Here is a 21,628-nt window from a genome sequence, read left to right as displayed (position 1 = left end):
CATAGGTTATTACAGAATATTAAGTAGAGTTCCCTGTACTATTCAGCATTCTTGCTGGTTATCTATTTTATATTAATATATAGTAGTGTGTATATGTTAATCCCAAACTCCTATTTTATTTTTCCTTCCAACGTCCTCCTACTGACCCCCCCACGCCCCCCTCCCCTGCAATCATGAGGCTGCTTTCAAAGTCTGTGCGTCTGTTTCTGTATTATAAATAGTTTCATTTGTATCTTTTTGTTTTTTAGATTCCATATGTCAGTGGTATCATATGATATTTGTCTTTCTCTGACTTCATTTAGTATTATGCTTCACATGGAATTATGTCATTTTTTTCTTACAGCTGAATAATATTCCATTGTATGTATGTACCGTAACTTCTTTATTTTCCCAATTGTTTATTAACTGACCATATTACAAAAATGATCCTGGTAGATACCTTAGTTCATCCTTCTAATAAGCCTGTTGGTCTGGTCTTCCCTGTTGCCAGCATCTCCTCCTTCTACAAAATGGATGGTCTTTTTCTTCATTCCACCTTGTGGAGAAGACAATTTAAAGGGCCACAGGAAGTTGTTTGCTTCTTTGAAAAGTTTTCCAACAGTATAGATCTCATGAATCAGATCCTCCATGCAGATGATGTCGTATTTCCCAAGAGATCGAGCAATCAATGTGTTATCTTTCAGGGCAATTTGCTCCCTGTTGATTTTGCCATAACCACACTTATAGATCAATTCATTTATGGACTTCAGATTTGGGTACCCTGAGAAGGAAATGGCAACCCACTCCAGTATTCTTGCCTGGAAAATCCCATGGATGGAGAAGCCCAGTAGGCTATAGTCCATGGGGTCGCAAAGAGTCAGACATGACTGAGCAACTTCACTTCACTTCACTTCATGCAATGTATGGCTCCACAGTTCTCAACATATTAATTGAAGCCTTTTTGAGCTTCACGAAGGTCCCATTGAAGATCTGCTGGAGATGAAGGAACTGTAGCACTTTTTGAACCTCTGGGCTCACACCTTTGATACCTTTGATCCTGATGACAAATGCCAATTTAGGTTCTGCAGGTACATAAAAGTTGCCAGCTTTTCGTGCCATCCTAGCCATTTGAATTTCAGTTCTGTACACCTGCCTGTATTCCTTGTGGTAATGCTTAACTTTTTCATAGATATGCTTCCTCCTTCCCTTTCGAAGCATCTTTTGGGCAAACTTCTTTCCCAGGCACTTGATCTTAAGCTCTGCGAAATTCTTTCACTTTTTCTTTAGAGTTTCTGGCACAGCAGGAACCTTCTTTTTCTCTTCTGCACCCTTCATGGTTCCAGCCAGGGAAGAGGCTACCATAACTTCTTTATTCATCTGTTGATGGACATTTAGGTGGCTTCCATGTCTTGGATATTGTAAATAGTGCTGCAATGAACATTAGGGCATATGTATCTTTTTGAACTATGGTATTCTCTGGGTATATGCTCAAGAGTGGGTTTGCTGGATCAAATTTCAGTTTTTTTTAAGGAAACTCCATACTGTTCTATAATGGTTGTACCAACTTATTAATATATACTCACTAACAATGTAGAAGGGTTTCCTTTTCTCCCCACTTTCTCCAGCATTTATTGTTTGTAGACATTTTGATGATGGCTATTCTGACCAGTGTCAAGTGATACCTCATTGTAGGTCTGACTTGCATTTCTCTAATAATTAGTGATGTTGAGCATCTTTTCATGTGCTCTTTGGCCATCTGTATGTCTTCTTTGGAAACATGTCTATTTAGACCTTCTGCCCATTTTTTTGTATTTTGGCATTGAGTTGTATGTGCTCCCTCTATATTTCTGAAGATTAATCTCTTGTTGGTTGCTTCATTAGCAGATATTTTTTCCCATTCTGAGGCTTGTCTTTTCATTTATGTTTATGGTTTCCTTTTTTGTGCAAGGTTTTTATGTTTAATTAGGTCCCATTTGTTTATGTTTGTTTTTATTTTCATTATTCTAGGAGGTGGATCAAAAAAGATCTTGCTGCAATTTATGTCAAAGAGCGTTCTGCCTATGCTTTCCTCAAAGAGTTTAATAGTACCTGGCCTTACATTTAGGTCTTTAATCCATTCTGAGTTGAGTTTTGTGTGTGGTATTAGGGAGTGTTTTAATTTAACTCTTTTACATATAGTGGTCCAGTTTTTCCAGCAACACTTATTGAAGAGACTATTTTTCCTCCACTGTATAGTCTTCCCTTTTCTCATAGCTGGAGGCATGGGTTTATTTATACACTTTCTATCCTGTCCCATTGATCTATATTTCTGTTTTTGTGCCGGTACAAACCCATACTGTATTATCGTGAGTGAGTGAAGTAGCTCAGTCGTGTCCAACTCTTTGCAACCCCATGGACTGTAGCCTATCAGGCTCCTCTGTCCATGGGATTTTCCAGGCAAGAGTGCTGGAGTGGATTGCCATTTCCTTCTCCAGGGGATCTTCCCGACCCAAGAATCGAACCCAGGTCTCCCGCATTGCAGGCAGATGCTTTACCGTCTTATCGTAGCTTTGTAATATAGGAAGTCAGGGAGCCTGATTCCTCCAGTTCCTTTTTCTTTCTCGAGATAGCTTAGGCTATTCAGGGTCATTTGTGTTTCCATTTGTTGTTGCTGTTCAGTTGCTCAGCTGTGTCAACTCTTTGTGACCCCATGGACTGCAGCACGCCAGGCTTCCCTGTCCTTCACTATCTCCCAGAGTTTGTTCAAACATATGTCCATTGAGTTGATGATGCCATCCAACCATCTCATCCTTTGTTGCTCCCTTCTCCTCCTGCCTTCCATCTTGCCCAGCATCAGGGTCTTTTCCAATGAGCAGAAGTATTGGAGCTTCTTCAGCTTGTGTTTCCATACATATTGTAAATTTTTTTGTCCCAATTCTGTGAAAAATGCCATTGGTAATTTGACAGAATTTGCATCAGATCTCTAGATTGCTTTGGGTAGTATAGCCATTTTCACTATATTGATTCTTCCAATCCAAGAACATGGGAATCTCTCCATTTATTTGTTTCACCTTCGATTTCTTTCATACTGTCTTATAGTTCTCTGAATGCAGGTCTCTTGCCTCCTTGAAAGTGAACGTGTTAGTGGCTCAACTGTGTCTTTTTGTGACCCCATAGACTAGCCTGACAGGCTCCTCTGTCCATGGGACTCTCTAGGCAAGAATACTGGAGTGGTTGCCATTTCCTTCTCCAGGGGATCTTCCTGATCCAGGGAGGTTTATTCCTAGATATTTAATTCTTTTTGTTGCAAAGGTAAATGGGATTGTTTCCTTAATTTCTCTTTCCAATCTTTTGCTGTTAGTGTATAGGAATGTTAAGAGATTTCTGTGAATTAATTTTTAATCCTTCAGCTTTACTAAATTCAGTGATGAGCTCTAGTCTTTTTCAGGGCTTCCCTAGAGGCTCAGATGATAAAGAAACTGCCAAAAATGTAGGAGACCCAGGGTCAATCCCTGGATTGGAAAGATCCCCTAGAGAAGGGAGTGGCTACCCACTCCATTGCTAATTTGGAGTGGGTAGACTCCAGTGGCTACTCACTCCAGTATTCTTGCCTAGAGAATTCCCTGGACAGAGGAGCCTTCTGAGTGGTTTTTCTGTTGGCATTTTTAGGATTTTCTATGTATAGTATCATGTCATCTGCACTTCTTTACCAACATAGAGTTCTTTTCTTTCTTTTCTTCTCTGATTGCCATGGCTATGATTCCAAAAACTATGTTGAATAACTGTGGTGAGAGTGAACATCCTTGTCTTGTTCCTGATTTTAGAGAAAATGCTTCCAGATATTCACCTTGAGAATAATTTTGTTATGAGTTTGTTGTATATTCCCTGTTGCTGCTGCTAAGTCGCTTCAGTCGTGTCCGACTCTGTGTGACCCCACAGACCACAGCCCACCAGGCTCCGCCGTCCCTGGGATTCTCCAGGCAAGAACACTGGAGTGGGTTGCCATTTCCTTCTCCAATGAATGAAAGTGAAAGTAAAGTCACTCAGTTGTGCCCGACTCTTAGCGACCAAATGGACTGCAGCCTACCAGGCTCCTTCGTCCATGGGATTTTCCAGGCAAGAGTACTGGAGTGGGTTGCCATTGTTCCCTCTAAGCCCACTTTCTGAAGAATTTTTAAAATCATAAATGGGTGTTGAATTTTGTCAAAAGCTTTTTATGAATCTAATGAGATGATCGTGTGGTTTTTATTCTTCAATTTGTAATGTGGTGTGTCACATTAGCTGATTTTGCATATACTGATTTCTTTCATCCCTGGGATAAATCCCACTTGATCATGGTGTATGATCCTTTTAATGTGTTTCTGGATTCTACTTACTCTTATTTTGTTAAAGATTTTTGTGTCTATAATCATTATAATATTTCTCTGTAATTTTCTTTTATGGTTGTATCTCTGTCTGCTTTTGGTATCAGGATGATGGTGGCCTCATAGAATGAGCTTGGGAGTATTCCTCCCTCTGCAGTTTTTTGGAAGAGTTTCAGAAAGATAGGTGTTAGCTCATCTCTAAATGTTTGATAGGATTCACCTGTGAAGCCATCTGGTTCTGGACTTGTATTTGTTGGAAGAAATTTTTAAAATCACAGTTTCAGTACTTGTGATTGGTATTCACATTTTCTATTTCTTTCTGGTGGTCCCCCTGTCCTGCCTGTCACAAACCTGTTGCTGAGTCCTCCTCTGGGCCCCTGAAGCTCCCCTTCTGCCCCAGATTATCTCCCTGCCTGGGATGGGGCTTCCCCAGATGCGAGACCCTCGCCTCACCTTCAGCTCCCTATCAAGAGTTCAGGTCCTGTCCTGCTTTCTTTCCTCTTCCTTTCCCCTTCTTCCTTCTTTTGTCTTATCTGGTTACAAGGGGATCTCTCTTGTCCTTTTAGGTGTCTGAGGTCCTCTGCTAGCATTCCACAGATGGCCCACTAGAACTGTTGCAGGGAGAGATGAGCTCTACATCCTCCTCCTTCCTTGCCACCCCCTCTCTTTTCTTTTGCCTTGCCTGGTTATGTGGAGGTTATCTTGGCCTTGCAGAAGTCTGAGGTTTTCTACCAGTGTTCAATAGATGTTCTGTGTGAATCATTCCACTTGTAGATGTGTTTTTGATGAATTTGTGGGAAGAGATAAGCTCCATGTCCTGCTTCTCCATCATGTTGAATCCTCCCTCCAAAGTCTTACAGTTTTCAATGTACACATGTCATTGGCCTTCTTTTATAAATTTACTCCTAATTATTTTATTCTTTTGATGCAGTTGTCAACTGTGTTTTTTTTTTTTAAATTTCTTTGTCTGATAGTTTGCCATTAGTGTGTAGAAACACAACAGATTTTTTAATATTTTTGTATCCTGCAACTTTACTGAAGTTTTTAGTTCAAATAGTTTTCTAGCACAGGGTTTTGGATTTTTCTCTATAAAACAGCATTTCATCTGCAAGTAGTGACAGGTTTTACTTCCTTTTCATAAAAACACAACATGATTATATTTTAATAAAATTAGAATTGAATCGCTAGTCTATGTCTGACGCAGGATACAGCTTGCTTGGGGCTGGTGCATGGGATGACCCACAGAGATGTTATGGGGAGGGAGGTGGGAGGGGGGTTCATGTTTGGGAACACATGTAAGAATTAAAGATTTTAAAATTAAAAAAAAAAAACACCATAGTAAATTGATGGCAACAAAATATGGTATTTCATTGACATTGCATGACAAACGTTAATCTCCTTTGGCCATAAATGAGTTCCTGGAATACTTACTTCTTTTTAATTTGGATGGCTTTTATACCTTTTTCTTGCCCAATTGCCCTGTCTAGAACTTGCAATACTACATTGAATAAAAGTGATGAAAGTTGGAATCCTTATTTTGTTTCTAATCATAGAGGTAAAGCTTTCAGCTTTTCACCACCGAGTGTGATGTTAGCTGTTGGTTTGTCATATGTGTTTTTTTTGTTGAGATATGTTCCCTGTATACCCAATATGTTGAAAGTTTTCCATAAATGTTGAATTTTGTCAAATGCTTTTTCTGCATCTACTGATTAATTATGGTTTTATCTTTCATTCTGATAATGTGGTATATCACACTAATTGATCTGCAGATGTTAAACCACTCTTGCACCTCTGGAATAAATCCCACTTGAATATGTTGTACAATTCTTTTAATGTATTGTTGAATTATAGTTTGCTAATATTGTTGAATTATAGTTTGCTAATATTATTAGTTTGCTCATATTTTATTGAGGATTTTTGCATCTCTGTGCATCAGGGATATTGACCTGTAATTTTCTTATGGTTTCTTATCTAGATGATTGGTGTCAGGGTAATGCTGGCCTTATAAAATGGTTTTGGAAGAGTCCCCTCCCCTCTTTTTTGAGGCAAGAGCTTGGAAAGGACTGGTATTAATTTTTTCTTTAAATGTTTTATAGAATTCACCAGGGAAGCTATCTGACCCTGGACTTCTTTTTGTTTGGAGGTTTTTGGTTACCAATTCAATCTCCTTACTAGTAATCAGCCACAGATTTTGTCTTGTGATTCAGCCTTGGTAGATTGAATGTGCCTTGGAATATATCCATTTCTTCTAGGCTATTGAATTTGTTGGCATCTAATTGTTCATAGTTCTGTTTCATGAGACTTTGTGTTTCTGTGTTATCCATTTTAACCGTTCTTCTTTCCTTTCTGATTTGAGTCCTGTCCTTTTCTTAGTGAGTCTGGCAAAGGTTTGTCAATTTTGTTCTCTTTTCAGTGAACTGGCTCTTAGATTTACTGATCTTTTCTATTTTTGTCTTTTTATTTATATCCACTGTGATCTTTATCTTCTTCTTTCCATTAAATTTGAGCTTCTTTGTTCTTCTACTAACTACTTGAGGTATAAACATAGGTTTGTTTTTTTTTTTTAAGATCTTTTTTGTTAGGACTTCTTTTGCTATATCCCAGAAGTCTGGCATGTTGTATTTCCATTTTTATTTATAACTGTGGAAAATTCTGAAAGAGATGGCAATACCAGACCACCTGACCTGCCTCTTGAGAAACCTATATGCAGGTCTGGAGGCAACAGTTAGAACTGGACATGGAACAACAGACTGATTCTTGATTCCAGCTTGTGCTTCTTCCAGCCCAGCGTTTCTTATGATGTACTCTGCATAGAAGTTAAATAAGCAGGGTGACAATATACAGCCTTGATGTACTCCAGGCTGTGTGATGTATTGTCACCCTTATTTAACTTCTATGCAGAGTACATCATAAGAAATGCTGGGCTGGAAGAAGCACAAGCTGGAATTAAGATTGACGGGAGAAATATCAATAACCTCAGATATGCAGATGACACCACCCTTATGGCAGAAAGTGAAGAGGAGCTAAAAAGCCTCTTGATGAGTTAAAAAGTTGGCTTAAAGCTCAACATTCAACTAAACTCAACTAAGATCATGGCATCTGGTCCCATCACTTCATGGGAAATAGACGGGGAGACAGTGTCAGACTTTATTTTTTGGGGCTCCAAAATCACTGCAGATGGTGATTGCAGCCATGAAATTAAAAGACACTTACTCCGTGGAAGGAAAGTTATGACCAACCTAGATAGCATATTCAAAAGCAGAGGCATTGCCAACAAAGTTCCGTCTAGTCAAGGCTATGGTTTTTCCAGTGATCATGTATGGATGTGAGAGTTGGACTGTGAAGAAAGCTGAGTGCCGAAGAATTGATGCTTTTGAGCTGTGGTGTTGGAGAAGACTCTTGAGAGTCCCTGGGACTGCAAGGAGATCCAACCAGTCCATTCTGAAGGAGATCAGCCCTGGGATTTCTTTGGAAGGACTGATGCTAAAGCTGAAATTCCAATACTTTGGCCACCTCATGCGAAGAGTTGACTCTTTGGAAAAGACTTTGATAATGGGAGGGATTGGGGGCAGGAGGACAAGGGGACGACCGAGGATGAGATGGCTGGATGGCATCATGGACTCGATGGATGTGAGTTTGAGTGAACTCTGGGAGTTGGTGATGGACAGGGAGGCCTGGCGTGCTGCAATTCATGGGGTCTCAGAGTCGGACATGACTGAGCAACTGAACTGAAGGTATTTATTTCTCTTTTGCTTACTTCTTTGACCCATTGGTTGTTCAGCAGCATGTTGCTTAGTCTTCACATACTTGTGAATTTTCTGGTTTTCTTATAATTAATTTCTAGGTTCAGAATATTGTGAATGGAAAAGATACGTTTTAAATCATCTTAAATTTACATAGACCTTTTTTTGACCTAACATATGCACTCCAGTACTCTTGTCTGGAAACTCCATGGATGGAGGAGCCTGGTAGGCTGCAGTCCATGGGGTTGCTAAGAGTTGGACTCGACTGAGCGACTTCACTTTCACTTACTTTTCACTTTCATGCACTGGAAAAGGAAATGGCAACCCACTCCAGTGTTCTTGCCTGGAGAATCCCAGGGACGGCAGAGCCCAATGGGCTGCCGTCTGTGGAGCTGCACAGTCAGACACGACTGAAGCAACTTAGCACCAGCAGCAGTAGCATGATCTATCTTGGAGAATAATTCCATGTGTGCTTGAGAAGAATGTGTATTCTGTTTTCTGTCTGATCTATCCATTGATGAATGTGGAGTACTAAAGTCCCCTATTAATACTGTAATGTTATTTCTTTACGTTTGTTAATATTTGCTTTATATATTTAGGTGCGCCTATGTTGGGTTGTGGGCTTCCCTGCTGGCTCAGTGGTAAAGATCCAGCCTGCCAACATAGGGGATGCGAGTTCGATCCCTGGATCATGAAGATCCCCTGGAGAAGGAACTGGATACCCACTCCAGTATTCTTGCCTGGGAACTCCCATGGACAGAGGAGCCTGGTGGGCTACAGTCCATGGGGTCCCAGTCAGACATGAGTTAGTGACCAAACAAGCAATGTTGGGTTGCATAGCTCGTCTCAAATGTTGTATCCTTTCGTAGTCCCTTTATCACTATAAAATAACCTTGTCTCTAATTAGTCTATCTTTTACCATTCCTTCACTTTGGATCTGTGTGTATCCTTACATCTGAAGTAAGTATCTTATAGGCAACATATAGACGTATCTTGTTTTTTTATATCTATTCAGCTACTCTTCTGATTGGCGCATTCAGTCCATTTAGTCTTATTGTCATTCTGTTCATTGTTTTCTGGCTGTTTTGTAATTTCTCTTCTTTTCTTGCTCCTCCTTTGAAATTTGATGACATCTTGCATTAGCATGCTTAGATTTTCTTCTCTTTATATTTTGTGTGTGTGTGTGTTTTTTAATGGGTTTTTGCTTTAAGGTACCATGAGGCTTACAAAAAAACAACTTATAAGTCTGTTTTAAATTGCTAAGTTTGAAAGCATTCTGAAGTTCTTGTTGTCCAGTTGCTTCAGTCGTGCCTGACTGCATTACCCGATGGACTGCCTCCTGCCAGGCTCCTCTGTCCATGGGATTCTCCAGGCAAGAATACTGGAATGGGTTGCCGTGCCCTCCTCCAGGGGATCTTCCCAACCCAGGGATTGAACCTGCGTCTCTTACATCTCCTGCATTGGCAGGCAGGTTCTTTACCACCAGCCCCTTGCTAAACCCCTCTAGTGTATTTTTCTCTGCAGTTATTACATTTTTCAGCTCTGTGACTTTTATTGCCACTTTCTTATATTTTCTTTCTTTTGTTGCAGGTCTCACTTTGTGCATCCCGTGTTCTGAACTCATGAGCATCTTTATGACCATTGTTTTGAACTCATCATGAGGTAAATAACTTATCTCTGTATCATTAAGGTCTTTTTCTGAGATTTTTATCTTCTTCCATTGGCAGCATATTCTTCTGTTTATTTTCTTTGACTTCCTATGTTGGTGTGTGTATGCACTAGAGAAAACAGCCACTGCTCCTAGTCTGAAGTAGCAACCTCATGTCAAAGATAAAATTATTGTTCAACCCTGCCCTAGTTGGTTGTGTTTGTTTACGGAGCCTATTTTATTCTTAGTGGTTCCAAGAAGGGAGGGTGTTCCTAGACCTGTCAGTGTCCCAGAGGGGATAATCTGTCTGCTCCCTCTGTACTGAGCTCTGGGGTGATAGCTAGTTAAGTCCTTATTGACCAGGGGATTTTTGCAGAAACTAATGCCTGTGGCCAGCAATTTTTATTTTGGCCTCTTTAAAACTAATTCTGTTACTTAACTAACACTTCGGGGGTTATTACATTCACTAGTTACACCTGACATACCTGTAAATCCTTCTAATTTTTGTGAACTGTAGTCTTCAACGCACTCTTTTGTAGAAGCAAAGGAGTATTCTCCAGCATGGTGAGTTTCATTTTCACTTTCCATATCAGTATCAGTCACTAAGGTTTTTTCATCTTTTTGTTGGTCTAATATTCAGACAGTTAGAACTATATTCTGTAGAACTACCATCTTCTAGCATACTACTATATATGTTCCTCGGAAATTAGAGAAAGTATCTGCATGAAACTCACTGATAAATTCATGTTTATAATATACACATGGTTGGAACAAAGACCTAACAGAGCAAAATGTGAATAACACAGCAGTCATAAGTTGCAAATGAACTGGACCCTTGCTGATGTCACATGGTGACATTAATTGTATCACCCTCTGAAAATGTATTGCTACATCTCCATTTGATAATGTTTGGGTAACAAAGATGTATTAATATGTGTCAATAATGTGTTAGGAACTATTTCTTTGCTACTGTCCCACTGAGCCTGTGAACATAAGCCTCACTGGCCACAAGAGCCAGGCTATCAGAGGATGTATCCTCAGGGTGGTAGCCACAAAAGCTGGGTCACCAGATATTTATAAGAGCTCCTTTCTCAGAGACTGGCGATTTGGAGCTGGGAAGACAGAAAGCATGAAGATGACAGTTGCCAGCTTCCCGGGTCTTTGCAGAGGACTGCAGTCATCCTGTGTGTGTGTGTGAGAGAGAAGCCTGGCTCACAGGCCACAGCTATGAAGGTAAGTTAAGAGGCTTCCTGTATAGGAGGATTGGGGCTTTTGATTCTCTTGCTTCTCTGCTGTTACCTGAGGTTAGATAGTTAAGACGTCTTGACTTGTGACAGTCCTGTGGGACCTGTGAGTGTAAGCTCTGCTGTCTACCAGAGCCAGGCAACCAAGGGATTCCTCTGGGTGGCAACTGCAAAAAGCAGGGCATAAGACGAGTGCTCAAGCTCTTTCTAGGAGATGCCAGTGACTTGGCGTGAAAGATAGCACCTTCCCGCCTCTGTTTTGGAGAGTAAGCCCCTGCACATGTGTTAAATTAGATGCCTGCCTCTTGGGCTGAAGCTTTAAGATAAACAAATTGACCTGTTGCACAGAAAGCCTTGGTATATTTTAGTTGGCTGCCTCTGCTCTGGGCCCTAGAATGGGTGATTCTGCCTCAGCCCTTTAAGAATTCTATCACCTTCTGGGTTTCTTGGACACAAGTCCCAGTGGCTTTCAAAGCTAGAGGTTCTCAGAGTTAGGGATAACTTGTCTCTCAGGTGGGAGCCAGGAGAAGGAAATGGCAACCCACTCCAGTGTTCTTGCCTGGAGAACCCCATGGACAAAGGAGCCTGGTAGGCTACAGTCCATGGGGTTGCAGAGTTGGACACAACTGAGCGACTTCACTTTCAGGTGGGGGCCTTAAAAGCTGAGCTTCAAACCCTTTGCTCCTCGGGGACAGGCTGGGAGCTGTAAGAGCCCCTCTGACTGTGGGTCCTGGGGATACTGTCTCAGCCTCTCCTACCTACTTTGCAGGAATTGCCCTGCTAGTTTTAGAAGAGGTTGTTCCATCTGTAGCTGGAGGTTTGCTGTGTCCATGGCAGGAGGGGAGTTGAGGCTCCTCCTGTGTCACCATCTTGAACCAGAACCCTGGGTTGTCTTTTTCGAATGGTTAGTAGAAAGAGAAGGGGAGGACTCAGGCAAGATTCACTCTCAAAGTAATCTGTGTAGGTTAGTCGCTCAGTCGTGTCTGACTCTTGCAACCCCACGGACTGTAGCCCTCCAGACTCCTCTGTCCATGAGAGTGCCCAAGCAGGAATACTGGAGTCTTTTGCCATTTCCTTCTCCAGGGGATCTTCCTGACCTAGAGATTGAACCCGGGCCTCTGGCACTGCAGGCAGACTCTTTACCAACTGAACCACCAGGGAAGCCTAATCTGTGTACATTTTGTCAAATCAGTGACATTTCTAGGTTGAAAGTTTGAAAATGTTCAGAGATTCTACGCCATATAGGGGAGAAGGCAATGGCAACCCACTCCAGTACTCTTGCCTGGAAAATCCCATGGACAGAGGAGCCTGGAAGGTTGCAGTCCATGGGGTCGCTGAGGGTCGGACACGACTGAGCGACTTCACTTTGACTTTCATGCATTGGAGAAGGAAATGGCAACGCACTCCAGTGTTCTTGCCTGGAGAATCCCAGGGACAGCGGAGCCTGGTGGGCTGCCGTCTATGGGGTCGCACAGAGTCGGACACGACTGAAGCGACTCAGCAGCAGCAGGCCATATAGGATGGTGGTTTAACCAAGTCTTTGCTGGACAGTTACTTGTCTGTTTTTATTCTCTCTGTTATTATGGAACTGTAAGGTTTTCAGACTGTCAGGGCAACATACTAATTCTTTTCTTTATAAAATGAAAGACAAGATAACGTATACCATTTTACCGAACTGGCAAAAAGGCAGCAAAGTGATAGCTATCCACCTGGACAGGCTTCCTGCCAATGGTTACATAGCCTTCCCAGCTTCACCCCACACACCTCTCCGAATGACCTTTCTAAGAGACTCACCGGCAAGCACTACAAGAACCTGTCTACTCCGTCGAGCCTTGGGTCTTCCTAGAATTGCCATCTGTATGCTCTAGTCATTTGGAACTGCCGTCATTCCCAGACAAGCCATGCTACTCCTGATGCCTGTCTGCCTGGAGAACATCTGCCCATCTTCAGAGACCAAGCCTAAGGTGATGCTGTGAAGCCTTATCCGACCACTTCCCTTCTTTTGTGAACAAAATGCACTCATTTCTCTTGGCCATGTAAGGAGGAGTGGAATTGCTGGGGCACAAGGTGAGCAACTGTTAGTTTCAGCGGGCACTTCCGAAGAAATCGACATCAAACCAATTGTCCCAATGTATGGTTCTACCAGGAGTTTACAAGTATTCCAACTGCTTTATATCGTCGCCAACCTTTATGGTTAGCACTCTTTTTCATTTCAGTCATTTTGGTAGGTGATGGTGTTTCATCATGCTATTAACTGGCATTTTCCAGATGACTAATAATATTATCTTTTTATGTTTATTGGCCATTTGAATATCCTCTTTAGTGAAGCACCTGCTCTTTGTATACAGTATGTTCTAGATTCAATTCTTTTCTTGGATGTATGCATTCTAAGTATCATTATCCAGCCTGTGGCTTGTCATCTTACTCTCTTTTTGGTGTCTCTTGATGGGCAGGAGTTCTTTTAAGACTAGTCATAACTTTATAAAGAAAAATAAGATAAACATTTGCTATTCCACCCAGCAGCCATTCTGAATCAGAGGGCGAAAGACAGTGAAAAGAGGCTTCGATCTCTGAGGACTATGGGCTGCCAAAAATAGGAGAGAGAAGCAAGCATCCATCATTATTAAGCTTTTGTTTTTTTTTCAAGCCTCTTTTTCAGTTGAACCTGAGCTTACAAATCACCACAACAAACATTTTGCATAGAAGTACATTTATGTATTTAAAGGAACTGGGTTTAATTGTAAAATTTTTACTTAGTGCAGTAAGGCATTTAGGAGCTGGGTTGATTGACCTCTAACACCTATCCTTTATGTAAGTATTTTTTTTTAATATTAATACATTCATATTTGTACAAAACAGGCACTCAAATTACTACTGAAAAATATACAGATACATTTATAAGATATGTATTTTTATCTCACACATTTTCTTGGTGTTCAGTCTCTCTATTTAGTATCTTCTGTAATGCTTACCACACTTTCCCAAGATCTGATAATGATATTAAACAAAGGTGGTCCCTGAGGCAGCCCCTCAGATATTTCTTGACTTAAAATTTTTTCATCATTAGTTATTGCTACCACTATCCAATAATACTACAGTCCTCATTTTTCCCCATCAAAACCAAATATAACTTTATGATTTATAATATTTATATGTATAAAAGCACCTTAAAATTCCCTTGATCATAAGTGGTAAGCATTATAGAAATAGTCCTTGCTACAGTTTAATGAGGAGATCTTAAAAGTAGCCGAAATGATTAACAACTTAAGCAAGAATCCCATTTTTGAAATTAGAATGAAAGAACTGATTTGGGAGAATGGCATTGAAACATGTATAATATCATATATGAAATGAATCGCCAGTCCAGGTTCGATGCATGATACTGGATACTTGGGGCTGGTGCACTGAGACGACCCAGAGGGATGGTACGGGGAGGGGGGGGTTCAGGACGGGCACGTGTATACCTGTGGCAGACTCATGTTGATGTATGGCAAAACCAATACAATATTGTAAAGTAATTAACCTCCAATTAAAATAAATAAGTGAAGAATACAGACACGAACTATGTGGGACATGATCAAAAGAACATCTTCACTTTGGAGTCTTAGAACAGAGAAGGGATAAAGGGACGAAATCTTATTCAGAGAAATATTGGCTGAAAAAGTCCCAAATCTGGGGGACGAGATGGCCATCTAGCTAAGGGAAGCGCAGAGATAACACCCAAAGAGATGCTCGCTAAGACACATTATAATCAACCTCTCAAGAATCAAAGTCAGGACAGTGAAAGCAGCGAGAGAAAATCATATCCAGGGAATTCTGATAGAACTGCAAAGCTTTCAGCAGAGACCTTGCAGGCCTAGAGACAGTGGGAATATATTCAGAGCACTTAAGCAAACCAAATCTGTCACCCAGAAGTGAAGGCAAGATAAAGACCAAACCAAAGCATGAGGGAATTTAATCACCATTAGACCTGCTTCCCAGGTGGCTCACAGATAAAAAATCTGCCCGCCAATGCAGGAAACCTAAGAGACATGGGTTTGATCCCTGGGTCAGGAACACCCCCTGGAGGAAGAAATGGCAACCCACATGAGTGTTCTTATCTGGGAAATCCCTTGTACAGAGGAGCCTGGCAGGCTAAAAGTTCATGGGGTTGCAAAGAGTCAGACACAACTGAGTATCTGAGAACACAGACCTGCCCTACAAGAAATGCTAAAGAAAGTTCTTCAAACTGAAACAAATTAAAATGAAAACATACTGAAATATAATACTGGTAAAGGTGAATACGTATAGTCATATTCAAAATACTCAATATTTCAGCGGTGGTGTATAAATCACTTTGATATCTAGCATATAGGTTAAAGACAACAGTGTTGAATGAAAGTAACTGTAGCTGAAACATTATGTTAATATAACTTTTATAAATATAACAATATAGATGTTTAATATATGGGGCTTCCCAGGTGGTGCCAGTGGTAAAGAACCTGCCTACTAATGCAGGAGATGTGAGAGACACAGGTTCGATTCTTGGGTCAGGAAGATCCCCTGGAGAAGGGAATGGCAACCCATCCAATATTATTTTAATGTAACATTTATAAGTTGGGACATCAACATAATCTGAGGGGGCAGGTAAATATGTGGATCTTTCTTAAGTAATGGAAGGTGTCATAATCATCTATTTTTAGCTGATAACTATAAAATATATTATGAAAGCCTCATGTAACCATAGACCAAAACCAGATAATAGATACAAAATGATAAGGAATAAAAGAATCAAAGCAAACTACTACAAAAAGATAATCCAATTCACAAAGAAAGACAGCAAAAGGAACCAAGCAATGACAAAACAATCAGAAATAAATTAACATTGGTGATAGTAAGTCTTTAGCTATCAATAATTAGTGTTAATGGGCTAAAAATTGGTTGCTGCTGCTAAGTCGCTTCAGTCGTGTCCGACTCTGTGCGACGCCATAGACGGCAGACCACCAGGCTCCTCCGTCCCTGGGATTCTCCAGGCAAGAACACTGGAGTGAGTTGCCATTTCCTTCTCCAATGCATGAAAGTGAAAAGTGAAAGTGAAATCGGTCAGTCGTGTCCTACTCTTCAGGACCCCATGGACTGCAGCCTACCAGGCTCCTCCGTCCATGGGATTTTCCAGGCAAGAGTACTGGAGTGGGGTGCCATTAAAACTGGTTAAATGGATTAAAAATAAGACCCATCTGTATCTGCCTACAAGAATATCACTTAAGCAGTATAGATACCCACAAGCAGAATGTGAAGGGATTGGAAAAGATATCTGAAGCAAATAGAAACCTAAAGAAAGCAGAGGTGGTTATACTCATATCAGACAAAATAGATATTTAGTCAAAAACTTAACAGGAGACAAGGTCATTATATAATGATGAAGGTGCAATTTATCAGATACATAAACTGAAAGATATGCACACCCAATATTAGAGTGTCTAAAATATTAAACAATTATTTTAAAATATTATACAGACAACAATACACCACTTGAAACAGTGGGTAGACTATCCAGGTAGAAAGTCAAGAAGGAAATAATAGGCATAGATGATGCTCTAGAACACATGGACTGACAGACACATACAGGACAAAACATTCTCCAGAATAAATCACAATGTCTTAGCAAATTTAAGAAGGTCAAAATTATACCAAGTATCTTTCCCAACCACAATGGTATAAAGCTAGAAATCAGTACCAGGAGGAGAGCTGAAATGTTCCCAAGTATATGGGGATTAAAAAACACGCTCATGAAAAACAAATGGATCAAAGAAGCAATCAAAAATAAAATAAAAAACAGCCTAAAACAAATGAAAATAATAGCACAACATATAAAAACCCATGGGATGCTGCAAAGGCAGTTCTGAGAGGGAAGTTTAGAGTGATAAACATCTCAAAGAACTAGAAAGAGAAGAAGAAACTAAGCCCAAATTTAGCAGAAAGGCAATAACAAAGATCAGAGCAGTAATAAACGAAATAGAGATTGAAAAGATAATAGAAGAGATTTACTGAATAATAAATTCAGTAAGTTGCAGGATACAAAATCAATATACAAAAACCTATTGCATTTCTGTATAGTAATAATGAACTATCACTAAGAAAAGTTAAAACCATCCAACTTGAAATTGTATCAAAGTACTGAGGAATAAATTTAACCAAGGACATCAAAGACCTGTACACTGAAAACCATAAGACATGGAGGAAAAAATTAAGACACAAATAAGTGGAAATATATTCTGGGTCCGAGATTGGAAGAATATTGTGAAAATGTCCATGTTACCCAAAGCCAGCTACAGATTCAATGCAATCCCTATCAAAATTCCAGAGACATTTATCAGAAATAGAACAACCCTAAAATTTGTTGTAGAACCACAAAAGACCTTGAATATCCAAAGCAATCTTGAGAAATGAGAACACAGAAGCATTAAGCCTCCTGATTTCAAACTATATTACAGAATAGTACTAGCTTTGTTCATAGTGATGCTTTCTAAGGCCCACTTGACTTCACGTTCCAGGATGTCTGGCTCTAGGTGAGTGATCACACCATCGTTATTATCCGGGTCGTGAAGATCCTTTTTGTACAGTTCTTCTGTGTATTCTTGCCACATCTTCTTAATATCTTCTGCTTCTCTTAGGTCCATACCATTTCTGTCCTTTATCGAGCCCATCTTTGCATGAAATGTTCCCTTGGTATCTCTAATTTTCTTGAAGAGATCTCTAGTCTTTCCCATTCTGTTGTTTGCTTCTATTTCTTTGCATTGATTGCTGAAGAAGGCTTTCTTATCTCTTCTTGGCTATTCTTTGGAACTCTGCATTCAGATGCTTATATCTTTCCTTTTCTCCTTGGCTTTTCACTTCTCTTCTTTTCACAGCTATTTGTAAGGCTTCCCCAGACAGCCATTTTGCTTTTTTGCATTTCTTTTCTATGGGGATGGTCTTGATCCCTGTCTTCTGTACAATGTCACGAACCTCATTCCATAGTTCATCAGGCACTCTATCTATCAGATCTAGGCCCTTAAATCTATTTCTCACTTCCACTGTATAATCATAAGGAATTTGATTTAGGTCATACCTGAATGGTCTAGCGGTTTTCCCTGCTTTCTTCAATTTCAGTCTGAATTTGGCAATAAGGAGTTCATGATCTGAGCCACAGTCAGCTCCTGGTCTTGTTTTTGTTGACTGTATAGAGCTTCTCCATCTTTTGCGGCAGAGAATATAATCAATCTGATTTTGGTGTTGACCATCTGGTGATGTCCATGTGTAGTCTTCTCTTGTGTTGTTGGAAGAGGGTGTTTGCTATGACCAGTGCATTTTCTTGGCAAAACTCTATTAGTCTTTGCCCCGCTTCATTCCATATTCCAAGGCCAAATTTGCCTGTTACTCCAGGTGTTTCTTGACTTCCTACTTTTGCATTCCAGTCCCCTATAATGAAAAGGACATCTTTTTTGGGTGTTGGCTCTAAAAGGTCTTGTAGATCTTCATAGAACCGTTCAACTTCAGCTTCTTCAGCATTACTGGTTGGGGCATAGACTTGGATTACTGTGATATTGGTTTGCCTTGGAAACAAACAGAGATCATTCTGTCGTTTTTGAGACTGCATCTAAGTACTGCATTTTGGACTCTTCTGTTGACCATGAGGGCTACTCCATTTCTTCTGAGGGATTCCTGCCCGCAGTAGTAGATATAACGGTCATCTGAGTTAAATTCATCCATCCTAGTCCATTTTAGTTCACTGATTCCTAGAATGTTGACGTTCACTCTTGCCAAAAGGTCAGTTTTCATTCCAATCCCAAAGAAAGGCAATGCCAAAGAATGCTCAAACTACTGCACAATTGCACTCATCTCACATGCTAGTAAAGTAATGCTCAAAATTCTCCAAGCCAGGCTTCAGCAATACGTGAACCATGAACTCCCTGATGTTCAAGCTGGTTTTAGAAAAGGCAGAGGAACCAGAGATCAAATTGCCAACATCCGCTGGATCATGGAAAAAGCAAGAGAGTTCCAGAAAAACGTCTATTTCTGCTTTATTGACTATGCCAAAGCCTTTGACTGTGTGGATCACAATAAACTGTGGAAAATTCTCAAAGAGATGGGAATACCACACCACCTAATCTGCCTCTTGAGAAACCTATATGCAGGTCAGGAAGCAACAGTTAGAACTGGACATGGAACAACAGACTGGTTCCAAATAGGAAAAGGAGTACGTCAAGGCTGTATATTGTCACCCTGCTTATTTAACTTACATGTAGAGTACATCATGAGAAACGCTGGACTCGAAGAAACACAAGCTGGAATCAAGATTGCCGGAAGAAATATCAATAACCTCAGATATGCAGATGACACCACCCTTATGGCAGAAAGTGAAGAGGAACTAAAAAGCCTCTTGATGAAAGTAAAAGAGGAGAGTGAAAAAGTTGGCTTAAAGCTCAACATTCAGAAAATGAAGATCATGGCATCTGGTCCCATCACTTCATGGGAAATAGATGGGGAAACAGTGTCAGACTTTATTTTTTTGGGCTCCAAGATCACTGCAGATGATGATTGCAGCCATGAAATTAAAAGACGCTTACTCCTTGGAAGAAAAGTTATGACCAACCTAGATAGGATATTCAAAAGCAGAGACATTACTTTGCCGACTAAGGTCCATCTAGTTAAGGCTATGGTTCTTCCTGTGGTTATGTATGGATATGAGAGTTGGACTGTGAAGAAGGCTGAGTGCCAAAGAATTGATGCTTTTGAACTGTAGTGTTGGAGAAGACTCTTGAGAGTCCCTTGGACTGCAAGGAGATCCAACCAGTCCATTCTGAAGGAGATCAACCCTGGGATTTCTTTGGAAGGAATGATGCTAAAGCTGAAGCTCCAGTACTTTGGCCACCTCATGTGAAGAGTTAACTCATTGGAAAAGACTGTGATGCTGGGAGGGATTGGGGGCAGGAGGAGAAGGGGACGACAGAGGATGAGATGGCTGGATGGCATCACTGACTCGATGGACGCGAGTCTGGGTGAACTCTGGGAGTTGGTGATGGACAGGGAGGCCTGGCGTGCTGCGATTCATGGGGTCGCAAAGAGTTGGACACAACTCAGCGACTGAACTGAACTGAACTGAATGGTAATCAACTGTGGTGTTGGAGAAGACTCTTGAGAGTCCCTTGGACTGCAAGGAGATCAAACCTGTCCATTCTAAAGGAAATCAGTCCTGAATATTCATTGGAAGGACTGATGCTGAAGCTCCAATACTTTGGCCACCTGTTGCAAAGAGCTGATTGATTAGAAAAGACCCTGATGTTGGGAAGGATTGAAGGCAGGAGGAGAAGGGGACAACAGAGGATGGCATCACCAACTCGAAGGACATGAGTTTGAGTAAGCTCTGGGATTTGGTGAAGGACAGGGAAACTTGGCGTGCTGCAGTCCATGGGGTTGCAAAGAATCGCACACGACTGAGTAACTGAACTGAATGGCAATCATAATAGTATGCTATTGGAATAAAAACAGACACATCAATCATTGGAACAGAATAGAGAGCCCAGAAATAAACCCATGCATATATGGTTAATTTATGACAAAGGACCCAAGTATATACAATGGGAAAAGAGAGTCTCTTCAGTAAAAGATGTCAGGAAACTGGATAGCCACTTGCAAAAGAATGAAATTAAACCATTCACTCCATACACAAAAATGAACTCAAAATGGATTAAAGACCTGAATATAAAACTTGAAACCATAAAACTTCTAGAAAAAACAGTAAGCTCTTGAGATTGATCTTAATGATGGTAACTTGAATTTGACACCAAAAGCAAAGGCAACAGAAGCAAAAATCAAAAAAGTGAGAAGAGAATACATCAAACTAAAATCTTCTGCACAGCAAAAGAAACCATTAACAAAGTGAAAATGCAATCTACCAAATGGGAGAGAATATTTGAAAATCATATATCTGATAAAGGGTTAATTATCCAAAATATAAAAAGAACTCATATACTCAATAGCAAAAAAAAAAAAAATCCAATTTAGTAGCAGTCAAAGGATCTGAACAGACATTTTTCTTAAGAAGACATATCAGTGGCCAACAGGTACACAAAATGGTGCTCAAGGTCACTAATATCTTGGAAATGCAAATTAAGCCACAATGAGATATCATCTCACACCTATTAAAATGACTACTGTTAGACAGACAAGAAATAACAGTGTTGGGGAAGGTATAGAAAAATGGGAACCCTTTGTGCACTGTTATTGAGAATGTAAATTGGTATAGCCACTATGGAAAATAATAAGGAGCTTCTCAAAAAATTAAACACTAACTCAAGCATATCTTCACCCCCATGTTCATTGTGGCATTATTTACAATAGCCAAGACACAGAAGCAACCTAAGTATTATTAACAGATGAATGGGTAAACAAAATGCAGGTGTATATGTGTGTGTGTGTGTGTGTGTGTGTACACACACACTGGAATATTAGTCATACAAAGGAAATCTTGCTATTCTGGACAACATGGATAGACCTTGTGGTCATTTTGCTAAGTGAAACAAGTCAGACAAAGACAAATATTATAAGATCTTGGTTACACGTGGAATCAAAAAAGGAAACAAAATGAGCTCACTGATACAGAGAACTGCTGCTGCTGCTGCTAAGTCGCTTTAGTCGTGTCCGACTCTG

General features: G+C 40.4%; 1 protein-coding gene and 1 pseudogene across 1 annotated transcript in view; both read right to left on the bottom strand.

Moving 5' to 3' along the window:
• The window catches only part of FAM124A (family with sequence similarity 124 member A), a 119,628-nt gene that overhangs the window by 17,714 nt on the left and 80,286 nt on the right, over window positions 1-21,628 (bottom strand). The window lies entirely within an intron of this gene.
• LOC128057673 (60S ribosomal protein L7-like) lies at window positions 441-1,314 on the bottom strand (annotated as a pseudogene).

Source organism: Budorcas taxicolor, chromosome 12, assembly GCF_023091745.1.
Source record: "Budorcas taxicolor isolate Tak-1 chromosome 12, Takin1.1, whole genome shotgun sequence".
NCBI classification, from domain to species: Eukaryota; Metazoa; Chordata; class Mammalia; order Artiodactyla; family Bovidae; genus Budorcas; species Budorcas taxicolor.
This window is presented reverse-complemented; position numbering and strand designations above follow the sequence as displayed.